Below are 15,913 nucleotides of genomic sequence, written 5' to 3' on the forward strand. Positions count from 1 at the left end.
TTGAATATTTAATGGTAACACTCATATGGTTATGCTCATAATCTCTTCAAATATATATTTAGAGGTATTTTTATGGAACATATACTTTCTTCTTGATATATAAAAAAAAAATGTTAGTTTGTTTGTCTCTCTATGCGTTCTTAAATTATTCATACGTTTGTGATGAAAGAGGGTAGAGTTAATTTGGTTGTACCTGAGAAGTATCCTGGCCTAAAAACAAATTTTTTGTCTTTATATGTTTGTCATTCAAAATAAATGTTTTATGTCCGTGCGAAGACAGGATAAGTAGCTAGTCTTAAATAAAAAAATAATTAAACTAGCACCACAACACAACACTTTAGGTTATGTGGAATTTGCATATAAAAGTTTATATAAATTTATGTTAGTTTTCGTTAATTAAGGTCAATGAACTATTAATTTATTTTTAATCGGTAACGTTGCAATCGTTCGAGAACTTATAAAAAATTACGCACCGCATTTCGTAAATAAAATCTGACTCATGCGCATAATATGCAATATCTAAATACTCTGAGATAAAAAAAAAACGAAATATAACTTTAAATTTTTTTAATCACTTTTTGTATTCCATTTTCGAATTTAGAACTGTTTTTAATTTTTTTTATTATAGTTATGTATGAAGAAGCGAAAGTGTTAATTAGAATTTGAAACTCTAACGATAAGTCGTTATAAAAACCACGATTACGTTTAACTCAAATACTTTTTTTAAATTTATGATTTTACAAAACTCATCACAATAAGACAAGTTATTGAAACCGGTATATTACATAATTAACGTAGTACACATTTAATACAAATCAATGTGTTTAAAACAAGACCGGAAACCGGACATTTATAACATTGCGCGCGCGCCGCTTTTGGTAATAGTACCGTGACATAACGCGGGCAGCTGTTTGCTGCTGCAGCTCATTCAGTGAAAGTTGATCTAATTCGGACAAATGACGAACTAGACCCGCTATCACACTAGCGGTAACATTTTTTTTTTTTTATAGAATAGGAAGGTGGACGAGCATATGGGCCACCTGATGGTAAGTGGTCACCAAACGCCCTTAGACATTGGCATTGTAAGAAATGTCAACCATCGCTTATACCCAATGCGCCACCAACCTTGGGAACTAAGATTTTATGTCCCTTGTGCCTGTAATTACACTGGCTCACTCACCCTTCAAACCGGAACACAACAATATCAAGTATTGCTGTTTTGCGGTAGAATATCTGATGAGTGGGTGGTACCTACCCAGACGGGCTTGCACAAAGCCCTACCACCAGTAAATCATTTTATTACTTACATATTTACTTACTACTTTACTTAACACCCTATCTTTCTTCCAAGCTAGTACCGTGATTCTCCTTCACCTACCGTATCAAATCAAATACTTCAGGTAATCGATTGCAGAATAAAATAACCTGTCAACATCATAAGTTGGGAAAAGGCCTCCCCTTGCGGAGAAGTCTTAGAGTTTATTGCATCACGTAATTCCAATGCGGGTTGGTGGATACATCTGTCTTTCTCGTGCAACCAGACAGACACATGCAGATTTCCTTACGAGGTTTTCTTTCACCGCTGCTAACTGATGGTAAGTGGTAGTAGAGTCCAGCGAAGACAGCCAGTACAGTCGGGAAGAACGATATGCACTAGCCCCACCTTGCCGGCCCGCAAGATGCCTCTTCACGCTTCGTTTGAAGGAAAAAGTTGCTTCCAGACTTTAACCCGGAATCAATTAAAACTTACACACATAATATTACTATTATTATGATATCAACATATTTGTTTTTTTTTTAATAAAACTACTTATAATGAGATACTTAAATATAAACAAATAAACTACTTTCACTGCATAAATCTTAAAAAAACGTCGATGTGAAAGGCACCTTGAATGTAATCCAACGTATGAACTATGAAGCGATCTCATTACTGAGCTTGCGCAAGCGCAGACCGGTTCAAATATTAAGTCTTTAACATTCGCTATTTGTTGCAGAATCCTCATTGCCGTGAGAATTGTCACGTGGATTTCTGTCACCAATTTGGATGTTAATTAGACGGTATTAACTATTTGTATATTTAAGAAACAAGTAATTATCTTATTATACCTTATATGCAAAGTATTAACGAACAAAAATCTACTAAGTTTTCACTAAAATCTATAAGTATTTAATTCGAAACGCAACAGAAATATTGTTTATTACCTTGATTATTATTTTATAAGAAACATCTCTAAAACATATTATAACATGCTTCTTTACCATCTCCACTGCTGCTGGTTAATTTTTCACTCAGAATCTGAATTGCGATTCAACGGAGAATTATTAGGGATCATTGCAGTAGGAATTTTTATTTTCACTTTACTTTGTGAAAGCCCGTCTGGGTAAGTACCACCCAGTCATCACATATTCTACCAAAATACCAATACTTCCGTAACAGCCTGTGAATGTCCCACTGCTGGGCTAAAGGCCTCCTCTCCTCTTTTTGAGGAGAAGGTTTGGAGCTTATTCCACCACGCTGCTCCAATGCGGGTTGGTAGAATTCACATGAGGCAGAACTTCAGTGAAATTAGACACATGCAGGTTTCCTCACGATGTTTTCCTTCACCGTAAAGCACGAGATGAATTATAATCACAAATTAAGCACATGAAAATTCAGTGGTGCTTGCCCGGGTTTGAACCCACGATCATCGGTTAAGATTCACGCGTTCTTACCACTAGGCCATCTCGGCTTCAATACTTAGTATTGTTATATTTCGGTTGGAAGGGTGAGTGAGCCCGTGTCAAGTGCTATACATGGGACGTAACATTTTTGTTCCCAAGGTATGTGGCGCATTGGTATATTGGATGTAAGAATTATAAGTAGTAAATAAGTATTATTTAATTAATTAAACTTTTATATTTGAATTGTATTGTTAAGCTACTACCGACTTATGGTATTTTTGAAGTATAATTTCTTTGGTCAATTAGAGTTAAAGCAAAAAATCGAATTTGATAGCAAAGTTATTATATGTAACGTTTGAGTGAACCTGCTGACACATGAAGGATTTACTGTAGTGGGTTTGATGCCTTTAATATTTTGTGACATATGACGTCACACGGTCTTAAAGTATTAATCGCTGCTGCCGAATGTATGTATCGGAAGTTTCGCCACCGCAGTCACTCGGACGCGTAGACTAATTGACGGAGCACCTTGGACGCGATAGGGCGATTCCAGTTCTGTTGTGTCGCAACTTTATATGAATTTAAGAGTAAGGTCCTTTATATATGTTCCTTACGGTTTAAGTGGTAAAATACATTCATCCCACTAACAGTATATAAGACAGTTTGATTGGATGGATTTCTGTTATGCGGGCAAAGCCACGGGTGAAAGCTAGTTTAGAATAAATCATTACTTTATCGAGCATATTCTGATTATATGGCTGATGGTCCGTTCTGTCGAATTTAAGCCTCAGCGGCCAGTCATCAGTCATCAGTCAGCATAGATGCTCTAATATCTAAAGAGTGCGCTACCTTCCATTTTTTTTTTTTTTTTATAGAATAGGAAGGCGGACGAGCATATGGGCTACTTGATGGTAAGTGGTCACCAACGCTCTTAGACATTGGCATTGTAAGAAATGTCAACCATCGCTTACATATCCAATGCGCCACCAACCTTGGGAACTAAGATTTTATGTCCCTTGTGCCTGTAATTACACTGGCTCACTCACCCTTCAAACCGGAACACAACAATATCAAGTATTGCTGTTTTGCGGTAGAATATCTGATGAGTGGGTGGTACCTACCCAGACGAGCTTGCACAAAGCCCTACCACCAGTAAAAGTCCATGCTTTTGGACTGCCAATGTCAATAGACCACAGCTACTACTTAAATATGTTAGTAGTAAAATTATATATAATGACATACCTCATTCGATATTAGTTATTTATTTATAAATCATGTGAAAGTTACAATTCTTATTTATTACATTTTATCGTCAATCATCAATAATTTTACTAATTATTGTGGTGTACGATTCATTCTCAAATCTAAATACATTTTTTTAAATTCAATTCAATATTCGATCGCTAGCAAATCTCTTCAACTACAATTGTTTTATTTCAAACATTACACGGCGTTACGGAGATGTAGATAAACCAAATAATAAAAGATCTGACAAAATAAAGTACAAAAATAAGTCCATCTTAAATGAAGGCTAAGCGAATGCATACAAAAAATTTACAACAGTGTGATGTTGCGAAAGGCTGATGTTCACCAGCTTTAATCAAAGTCTATAGCACTTGGTCTTATAACTGTTGTGCATACTTTTTTGCTGTTCTATTAATAAATAAATCAAATCAATACCCTTATTTTGTTGGTCCATGACATTATAATTTTTTGAAAAAAAAAGCTATGACCGTTTTTAACGTTTTTTAAGTGTACAGCTTGTGTTTGGAGTGGGGATGATTATAGCCAAGGGTTCAGGATCGAACCTGCGACTTTTACATCGCTAGGCAGCCCGTAAACCGTTGTCATCATGTAGACCATTCGCTCATTCCTCTCTTCACTGTTAGTAGAAAAACATTGCCAATTTAAAAATCATACAGGAATTTATATATAATTACTTCAAATGAAAAGGAATATGTGGAAAATTATCTAGTCAGTCAGTACACATATGTCAAATATTAAACATGCGTGTTGTAACATGACCACTTTTGTAATTATAAAGATATTCTATGATATTGTGCAAAGTTTAAATCTCATGAACTAGATCAGCTAGTCGCCACATCATTATCTACAAACTACTTCTGCGGCTATTTTTCTAATGCACTTATGTTTTGTAAAAGTATGCGTTTTAATAAGTTGGCTTTGATCTGAACGATTGGTCGGTGGACAGACAAAAATACATTAGGCGACCAATGTATAAAATAATAATAAATTTAAGCGGGTATACGACGTCACTTATTAGAATAGCAACACCACACAACATGTATTTCATATACGTTGGTAACCGACCAAGTTGTGAAAATATAAGACGTGTGCCTATTTTATTTGTACAGCCGAATAATGGAAATATAAAATATAATGGTGTATCTGTCAGTAGCGCGTGTGATCGTTTGTCTAGCGACCCCCTTGGTCTCTTGGTCTCTTGCTCTCAGGACAGCGCTAGCGCCGGACGTGCGCACTGACTGATTTAATATAATCAACATATTGGACATCGTCAAAAATTCCTGCTGCCATTATCGAATGGCAGCAGATAATTATCAACATAAATATAATTTGGACTCATTTATTTTTACACTCGTATGACGGAAGTTTTAAGTGCACATATTTTGCAAAAGTTCATTTTAAGTTTTATATAAATAACAAAACGATTTGTACACAATCTATAATTTTTTTATGTTTTTTTTATGAGATAGATTAGATAGGCGGATAAGTAAGTGGTCACTACTGCCCATAGATATTGCCCTGTAAGAAACCATTGCCATTACGGCACCAAGCTTCGGAAATAAGATATTATATTTACCTATAGTTACACTGGCTCAATCATCATTTGAACCGGATGATGTGTTCCGGACACGTGTAATGAGTGGATCGTAGCTACCCAGATGTTCGGATGGTTTGCGAATATTGCAATAACATCCGGTACGAACTACGTATAATATAATCTCACATTAGTGATTATCCTGATGACCTGGTTTTTGCTCAAAGCTACTAAGTAATACATATAGCTTTGCTTATCGTACAATTACATGCGTTTATTCAAATCTGAAGGTCATTGCTCCTAAAACTTCAGAAAGTAACAGCCTATTAATGTCTCACTGCTGGGCTAAGGCCTCCTCTCCCTTTTTGAGGAGAAGGTTTAGACCTTATTCAATTTCAATTGAATATTTCAATGAAATTGGACACATGCAGGTTTCCTCGCGATGTTTTCCTTCACCGTCAAGCACGAGATGAATTATAATCACAAATTAAGCACATGAAAATTCAGTGGTGCTTGCTCGGGTTTGAACCCACGATCATCGGTTAAGATATACGCGTTCTAACCACCTAAAACTAAGTAACGGTTATTATGTAAAATTCCATTACGAGTTTTATGTAACAAACTTTAATATATATATATTTTACGTTCTTATAATCCGATTTAAATCCGGTTACATTATCTTGAATTAAATATTTTTTTCCTGTAACTTCCTTGGTTATGTTGATTAAGAATTAGGTTTTGTTTAATGATGAGATGAGTAAATCAGTGGCTAAAACAAGACTTAAGTGATTTATGACGTTTATTTGATGTTAATATTGTTTTTTTTTCAAAATCACAATTGTGTTCAATTTTAACACTATAAAATTCGTTTCTTATATGTTTTAATTATTTATTAGTTTTTTATGTACGAGATACTACTCATGTCATATACATAATCGTTAAACTAATCTATTCATGACTCACAGTACTTAGCATAAAACAGTTTGCATTTAAGTAAATTAAACTATTATAGTTAAGGAGCAATTAAAAATAGTTGGACTGAGATGGCCCAATGAATAAAACCCGTGTCCATGAACCGATGATTACTGGTTCAAATTCGGATTTTCATTTGCTTGATTTGTATTTTGTACTCGGCAGTGAAAGAAAACATTGTGAGGCAACCTGTGTGGTTTAGATAAAGGTCTACCACAAGTACTTTAATTCAACTACAAACCACACTGTCCATACTATCAATTAAGATCCTTGTGTACTTTTTAATGATTCAACGGCCGCAGGTTTCGAGATCACGGTTCGAGATAGTAAACGTTATCGGGTTTTTCTGTTAAAAAATGAGATCAGCGACACACCCGCGCCTCTAAATAATAATCTGTCTTTAACCACGTCGGATCATTGTCCCATCAGATTGTGAGACTGCGGAATGAGATGGTGTGCTATGCTATCATACACACACACGTACATACGCACGATCTCCTGCGATGCTAAGTACCTTTATGAAAGGCTGTCGTGGCTGAACTCGTTCAGGGGGACACATGTTCTATGAACCTAATGATATGTAAAGTTCATTCATCTTATATACTTGTCAGTTAAGCGAGTAACTGGGGCAAGTGGTGTCGGTCCAAGTAGCGTGTTGCAACAAGCCCTCCACTGAACACGTCATGTCTCCTAAAACCAAACACCTTTAATATTTTGAACACAAATCTAAGACAAGATTTATGATTTATTTTGATTTAAACATTTTGTTTTCAAATCAATTATAGATGAATTGGTCATCTATAATTCTGGATAAAATAAAAAAATTATATATATATATATATATATACTTTTTTAAGTAAATACGCAAATGAGTTTAATGCAAGGTGTCCGGAACGAAGTCTTAAAGCCGTAATGAGGTCTTGACGTCTAAGGTCACGTTTGTCTATCCATGGCTCATTCCAAGTTTGTGGTTGCATTGTTTTATACCATATGTCCTTTTCTTATAACGTTCATCAAAATATTCTTACCACCAGAACCTACATTTTTCTTTATACATCCAAATAAGATCAGAGAAATATGGGTCCTTGCCGATGCCGAACACCTTGCCGGCGATTATACGCTGGTGTAGTGCGCTCCATGGCGCTGTACGGTGCACCCATCTGGGTCGACGCTCTCACTGCTCGTAACAAGGCTCTTCTTCGGAGACCACAGAGAGTCATAGCGGTGAGAGCGATACGTGGTTACCGTACAGTGTCATGGACGGCAGCGACACTTCTCGCGAGCGATCCGCCTTGGGAACTCCAGGCAGAGGTGCTTGCGGAAGTGTACCGGTTCCGGGTGGAAGCGAGGTCGAGTGGCGACCGTCCAGGATTGGCGGAGGTGGAGCGAGTCAGGGCTCTAGCCCAGCGAGCCTTGATTCGCAGGTGGGAGGAGGACCTGGGGTCCCCGTCGGCAGGCCTGGTGACAGTAGAGGCGGTCCGTCCCCACTTGAGTCGCTGGGTGGAACGGAGTCACGGCACACTCACATTCAGGCTGACGCAGGTACTTACCGGGCACGGTTGCTTCGGTAGGTATCTGCATCGGATAGCGAGGCGGGAGGTCACTCCCTCCTGCCACGAGTGCGGCGCGCCTTCGGACACGGCGCGTCACACCCTGATTGAGTGTGTTGTATGGGGGCCTCAGCGCCATTACCTGGCGGCCATTGTAGGCGGAGACCTCTCGCTGCTGAGCGTGATAAACGCCATGATCGGTAGCGAGAGGGGCTGGAAGGAGATGGTCTCTTTCTCCGAAAACGTCATGTCGCAGAAGGAGGCCGCGGAGCGGGAGCGTGAGAACAGTGCTTCCGCTGACCCGCTTCGCCGAAGAAGACCGGGGAGAAGACGTCGGCGCTATGCAAACCTTCTCCTCCCGCCGTATATGTCGCCGGGGATAGGGGGTGTCTGTAACCCGAGAACCCCTTAGAATTTGGAGGCCTGCAGAGGCGAGCCTACCGTCGGGACGTCACGGTAGTATGCGCAAGCAATCCCGTGGCGTCCCCCGAAAAGACGGTGTGGGTATCGCTGGTTTTTTGGTGGGTATTCCGGCGCCTTTAGCGGCACATACTTGAGCCCCACATACCCCCCACTTCAAGTGGGGGAAACGCGTAAATGCGTTTTTACAGCGGAAAAAAAAAGGCTATTGAAGTACCCCGATAACTCGTGGTGCATTTAGTCAAGTGCTGAAGACCACAATTGGAGTCTGTTAAAATTACGAAATTCTGAGATTCAATAGAATCAATATATGACAGTGCCTCCGAAATTGCTTGTAATTCTATGAACATAATACAATGGTATTTACTAAGTTGAAATTTCAAATGATTTTTAGTTTGCGCATCATATAAGGCTCCAACTGAAGCGTTTTTATCTTTTGATCGGTCAGTAAATATTTGATAATTATTTTTGTATGTATTGTTAATAAACTGGTTAACTAATGTTTTATTTTCTATGAAGCTATATTTATTTTTTGATTTTTTTAATGGCATAAAGTTACATTTAACAACGTTATTTATATCAATATTACTATCCCAAGTTTTTAAGGAGAACATGTCTAACTGCTTGCTACGTTGAATGGGGATCCATTGTAATTCTGCATGGGTTGTAATCAGTAAGGGTTTCCGTTTATTTTCCCAATAATTAAGACTTTCATTCGATTTAGATATGTTGGAAAAAAACTCAATGACTTTATTACTTTTTAAAGATTTAGATTTGAGCCAAAATTTTCCAGCTAAGTAACGTCTACGGATAAACAAAGGTTGCAAACAAAGTTCACTCTCCATGACGTGGATAGGTGTAGTTTTAATGAAGCCCCCTATAATTCTCATTGCTTGATTTTGAATAATATCTAACTTATTCAGATTTCTATTAGCAGCATTGACATATAAAAAACAGGCGTAATCAATTCTACTTCTTATTAAAGAAGTATACGTCTTAAATGTTTTGGGTAAACACCCCAACAGGATCCTGCTAATACTTTAAAAACGTTAAGACATTTCGAAGCTTTTTGTACCGTTTCATTTACAAATTTACCCCAGCGTAATGAACGATCCAACCACATCCCAAGATATTTCACAGATTCGACACATTGTAATGTACAGTTATTAACTTTTAATAGGATTTCATTTTGTTTTCTACCTTTCGAAAATAGACAGACTTTAGTTTTGTTCGAAGAAATATCAAGACCTATCTTACATATTTGTTCATTAAATATATATCACATAATCATCAGCGAACTGTGAGATGTTAACAGAATCATCATAAACATGACAATAAAAATGAATCGTAGCTATATTCAATAATAAAGGTGACAATGGATCGCCTTGTGCCAAACCTAAACAAGTAGATCGGGATTTAAGGTCTTTACCACGAATATTAAGCCAACGGTCACTCAGAAAGTTCCAAAGATAGTTGCAAATTTTAATGCCCACACCAAATCTATGTAGAATGTTTAAAAGGACTGAAATGTTAACATTGTTGTAAGCATTATTTATATCGACGAAACATGCAAGGGTATATTCTTTCCTATCAAAACCCATCTGTATATGAGTAACTAGATTACTTAAATTATCGTGACAAGATCTAGTTTTTGGAAAACCTATCATATCGCTAGAGAACATATTATTTTTTTCGTAATACCATTCTAATCGTTTGTTAAGGATAGAATGAAACATTTTACATAAGCAAGATAACAAGGATATAGGACGGATGGATGAAGTAAGCTTTAAGCCTCTTCCTGGTTTTGATATATGGACGATTTCAATATAACGCCACTGATGAGGTATTACAATCAGCGAAAAGAATTTATTATATAAATAGCGCAAAATGAGAATACATTTTTCTGGTATTTTTTTTAACATTGAGTATGATATACCATCACAACCAGGAGCCATGTCAGTAGACTTAATAGCTAATAAAATCTCTTGCATAGAGATAGGAGTTTCTAAACTGCTATTGTCAATATCAAAATAGGGCTTGGGTGGCAAAACATAGTCGGGGGTTAAGAATTTTAAAACATCGTGAGGAAGTTGTTCATCAATATATGACATTGTAGTTCTATAGCCTTTAATCTAACGCATACGTTGCCACAATTTAGTTGAAGAAGAAGTTTGATTCAATGACGAACAATATTTATGCCAGGAAATAGAATCAGATTTTCGAATATTTTTTTGTAGTTCAGATTTTTTTTTTGTAGAACGTCAAGATTACTTGATTTTAGGTTTTTTCTAAAGTCAGTAAGAGCCAGCCGACGTTCTGCAACTAATTTTGATAATTTACTATATCAATATGGCTCGGGGTAAAATTACGTGTTGGATTTTGATTTAGACAAATAGTTACATTTGGAATATACGTATCCGCTGCTTCATTTAAATATGATATAAAAACATCGTAAGCCTGTTGAGTATTTTTTGTTAATCTTAGGTCGGAGAATATGCGATCAAGATATTCCCGATAACATGGCCAATTCGCTTTTTTAAAATTTCGTTTTTTAAGAGGTTTTAATATGGGCTTAATAACAGTTGTCAATTTGATACTAAGGTGATCACTTCCAAATGTTTTATTAGTCACTTTCTTTTACAGATAGTAAATCTCTGTCACTAGTAATATTTTCCTTCCGTCGATGTGTTTTCGCTATTAGAGTCGGTGTCAATAATGTTATCGCTTTCCATAGTAATGCACCATACGGCCGGCCGCCGTTATCTTAGATAAGACCGAGCTCGTCTTTCTTAGAATTATGATCGCAATTAGTAAACAACAACAAAAAACACGACTGCACTACCAAGACGTATTGTGTGAACAAAAAAAAATATATTGTCCGAGTATGAACTCAATCGGGCAAGTCTTTCAGAAATTACACAATCACCAACTAACTGACCAACAATTACATATATATATATATATACATGCATACATACGAGATGAACATACATATAGATGATGAAAATGCGAGAACATAGCTTGCATAGTGAGTACCTTTTAGTTCCTTGGCGTTTAATTTCGGTAAAATCTTAATTCTTTATTGGTGTTATAACAATCAATCAATCAATCAACAGCCAATCGTTGTCCACTGCTCAACATAGGCATCTCCCAAGGTGCGCCAAAGCTCCCTGTCCTCCGCCTTCCGCATCCAGTTGGTGCCCGCCACCTTCTTAAGGTCGTCGGTCCACCTGGCTGGAGGGCGCCCTACGCTGCGCTTGCCGATTCGCGGTCTCCACTCTAGGACTCGTCTGCTCCAACGGTGTTATAACATTGAACTGTAATAGGGTAAGACTTCATACAAGGATGGTAGCACTCACGCATCAGTTATTCCACCACTAAGTATCAATACTTTGTATTACTTAAAAGTAAATGAGTCAGTTTAATTAATGGCAAAAGGGCATCGGTATGAAGTACGAAATGACTTCTATAGAACCGCATTGAAGGTATATTTATTATTCTGTCTTTTAATAAAATATTACTGAAACGTAATTCTATATTCATTTATAATAAATAAAAACAGTTACATAAAAATCAATGCGCTCATTACAATGATGTGTTGCTGTGCTGATATAAAAACAAAAAACGTAATAACAATACAAAGACATGCAATAAACACGATAACGGTTATCGTTAATTTAATCAAACTACACTTTCTAAATGCATAACGCATAATCTTTGTTCTAAGTGGATGAGCCGCCGTTCTTTACTGACAACATGCTTAGAGCGCGACGTCGCTTACGCTGACTAGTTCTTACGGACAACAAATTAATTCGTATGATATTTAGTCTTTTAAAATTGTTTTAAAACAATTGCCAATGTCACGTAGACTAAACAGTTGAGTTCAGTTCAATATAAAAACATTTTTTTTAATATAATATATTTAAAATATATATATATACGTGTACTTATATGCATATAGATTTATAACTTGCATATTATATTAAAGCTTGTCATGTGTATTCCTTGTTGGAGATCCTAATAAAATAAAATAAAAAATATATCATCGTCTGAATAGTTTAGCGTCCGACTCTCTTCGTAATCGTATTTGGTATGATTTCTATGTTGATATGTTATGGTACTGATACATTCTTCTTATCAATTATTATATAATTAAAGAAATAATAATTAGCTTTTTGTTGTCTATTTTTCAATAGCAATATTCGTATTGTTTATTCCCGCATCTCTAAACTCTTTCCAGTCATGTCGTATGCCTTCTGATTATGTTATAAGAGTGAAGGAATATAGATAGTTTGTTTCTTGGAATTCTATTTCAAGTTTAGATTTTGTTTAATGCGACATTAGATCGGTAAAAAATCAATGTGGACCGCGTATTAATTCATGCAACGAGCCTGAAAATTCTAACGATAAGACTTGTCAAATTTGTTATGTAATACATGTTACGTTTACAGAGATATGCCTATTTGTATGATTTTGAAGTTATATAAAATATATAATCAATGAACAAACTTTACAATATTTATAATAATATTGTACAGAATTTTGTATGTACCACTTTATATAACAAAATGTGCGGTGGCAAGGTTTTAATACCTATAAGACATTGCATCAAACACATTACCGAAAATTATTGTGTACGAGTATTGTTAGTGTGCGTTTATATTTATATGTGAGTGTGTCAATCGCAACAGGAAGTTCATAATTGCGGAACTTTTGGCGTGCTCTTTTAACTTAAAGTAAAATCATAGCTTTGTGCTTACTTTTAACTCATATTAAAGTTGTTTTTTTATTAATTATATCTTTTGGCTACAAATGCGCTTGTGGTTTAGTTAAGTAGGTATTAAGAGTACAACACGTACATATATGGCACGTTAACATAACGTAATTCCCGATTTCAAAAGTCCCTTTCTATAGAATTGAATTATAAGAATCACTAAACCAAATAATATGGTTTGAAACCCAGACAAGCATCACTGAATTTTCATGTACTTAATTTATGTTTATAATTTATCTTGTGCTCCGCGGTGAAAAAATCTTACATGTGTCTACCGTGTGTATCCGTCAACCCGCATTGCAGTAGCGTGGTGGGATAAGTGGGATAATACACGTTGAGTAATGATAAATATAACGTTTTTCATAGTATGGGATATATTTAACTAAACGCTAGGACAAAGTTATATCATCGTCTTTCTATGGGCTGTCAAATATCGAATAATTAAAATAGTAGACAATATAATTATACGATCACGGTGCGTTTGCTCGCTACGTAACACATAATGTGAACGAAACTATTCCGACAATCTGACCTTAAGCCACAATAGAGTCACAAGCTCTTTAATTAAAACCGTCTCAAGCCGTCACGATAATTAGCCTAGATAATATTACCCATTTACAACATTGAGATTTAATTAAACATATTTTAATATAAAATGTTGACGAAATGGTTCAACATTTTATGAAGAAATGGGTTATATGTTTATTATCTACTAATTGATTGTCAGTGCAAGTGTTTTTTGTAGTTATATAACTATATATTGTTATTATATATGTTGCGGGCTGGGTCTATGTATTTATGCACCAATAGAAATGATTTTGCATATTTCAATGAAATCAAACATACAAGGTATATAAAAATGTACATATCACACGGCTAAACAACGACCTCCTCTACTTATTAAAATTTAGAAACTATGCCACAACGCTGTTCCAGTTTGGGTGAGTGGCTTGTGTGTGTCAAAAATGTGGCTAATTTTATCGGGCACATGGAACCTACGTTTCCTCTCTCTTGTCTCTTGTCTATGCTCTTCTCGATGTGTTCCTTCACCAAGCACGGGATGACATTTATACACAAATAAAACACATGATATTTCAGTAGTACTTTTCTGGGTTTGAAGAAGCTATCTCGATTCAGATTAGCGTCTCGTATGAATTAATTAATAAGGTTTATATGTTCGATAAAATATATGATATATCTCTTCCCAATGCTATTGTATATTTTGGGTGAAACTTAATACGCTTGACATATTTCCAAAAACTTCGGCGACGAAACTGGTTTTGTCGCTCGCGTTTCGTTTTGCCCCAAGGGTTCTAATTTCTAATTAAGAGCTAGTTGAGTTCATTCGCAGTATTTGAATTATGCAATTATACGTCCGGTTAAAAGTTATATATTTATTCATTTGCACAAATTATGCAAAACATAATGCCAAAGGGCATTCTCTTCCAGTCAACTCTAAGTAAAACAGAGAGTGGTGGACAATGGTGCAAATAATACAATGTAAATTGAAATATAAATTGTAAAATAGTAATATACACACACTACTATACACATATAAAATACTGGTGGTAGGGCTTTGTTCAAGCTCGTCTGGGTAGGTACCACCCACTCATCAGGTATTCTACCGCAAAACAGCAATACTTGGTATTGTTGTATTCCGGTTTGAAGGGTGAGTGAGCCATTGTAATTACAGATACAAGGGACATAACATCTTAGTTCCATGGTGTATATAGTTAACATTTCTTACAATGCCAATGTCTATGTGGCGTTGGTGACCACTTACATAAGTTAACACATATACATATTTGCTATTATAGAAGAAGAGAAAAAGAAAACAGAAACATGGACTGATCTCAAGGGGAAAACTAGATGATGGAAGAAATGTCGCACAGAGTTGGTATTACTTTAATGCATATGATGGTAGATTACCATAGTCGTCGGTATTAGCTATTCGTGGTCAATGATCTGTCACGCTAGGGAAATATTATTTATATAGTCATTTAAGTTATAAGCCTAAGAAATGGCGTAATGGCTAAAACATCGCACCATTAATTAAATACAGTGGGTTAAAATGCAGGCGAGCATCTCAGAGTTTTCATGCTAAGCACATATCTTATAATTAATGTCGGTGTAAGAAAACATCTTGAGGATAGTGCATGTATTGGAAAAAAATCTACTGCATGTGTCCACCAAGCCGCATTGGTCCAGCATGGAACGAGCTTCATACCTTCTCATCAAGATTAAGAGATATTTGCCCATCAGTAAAACATATACTGGCTGCTACTTTATTATAAAGTAATACATCTTGAAACATTTTAAATAAATTATTAAGATAAAAGCTTTTGGACGATTTATTGACACAATCCATACGCTTAAACGATTAAAAATCTAGTATAATAAAAAAAATTCAATGATTACGTTATCCTTATTACATAGACACATTAACCAAAATCCAACATGGCGCTAAAAGCCGGTAAGAGTTATGCTCAAAGACCATATAAGCGGTGGTACGTCGCCGGCGTGCGCATACGCAGCCTAGCGAAAGCTGCGCGTGCGCGAACATTTTAATTGCAGTGACAGTGATCATTAAACATGAAGTTAACGGTTAGTTTTGTGATTATTTAGTGTTTATTTATTATTTTTATTGATATTTTTTTAATAATTATACACTGTGGTATTGTGTGACATAACATTAATAATAATCCTGCTTAAAAAACAAAACCCACTCCAAAT

The sequence above is a fragment of the Nymphalis io genome, chromosome 7 (genome assembly GCF_905147045.1).
Source record: "Nymphalis io chromosome 7, ilAglIoxx1.1, whole genome shotgun sequence".
NCBI classification, from domain to species: Eukaryota; Metazoa; Arthropoda; class Insecta; order Lepidoptera; family Nymphalidae; genus Nymphalis; species Nymphalis io.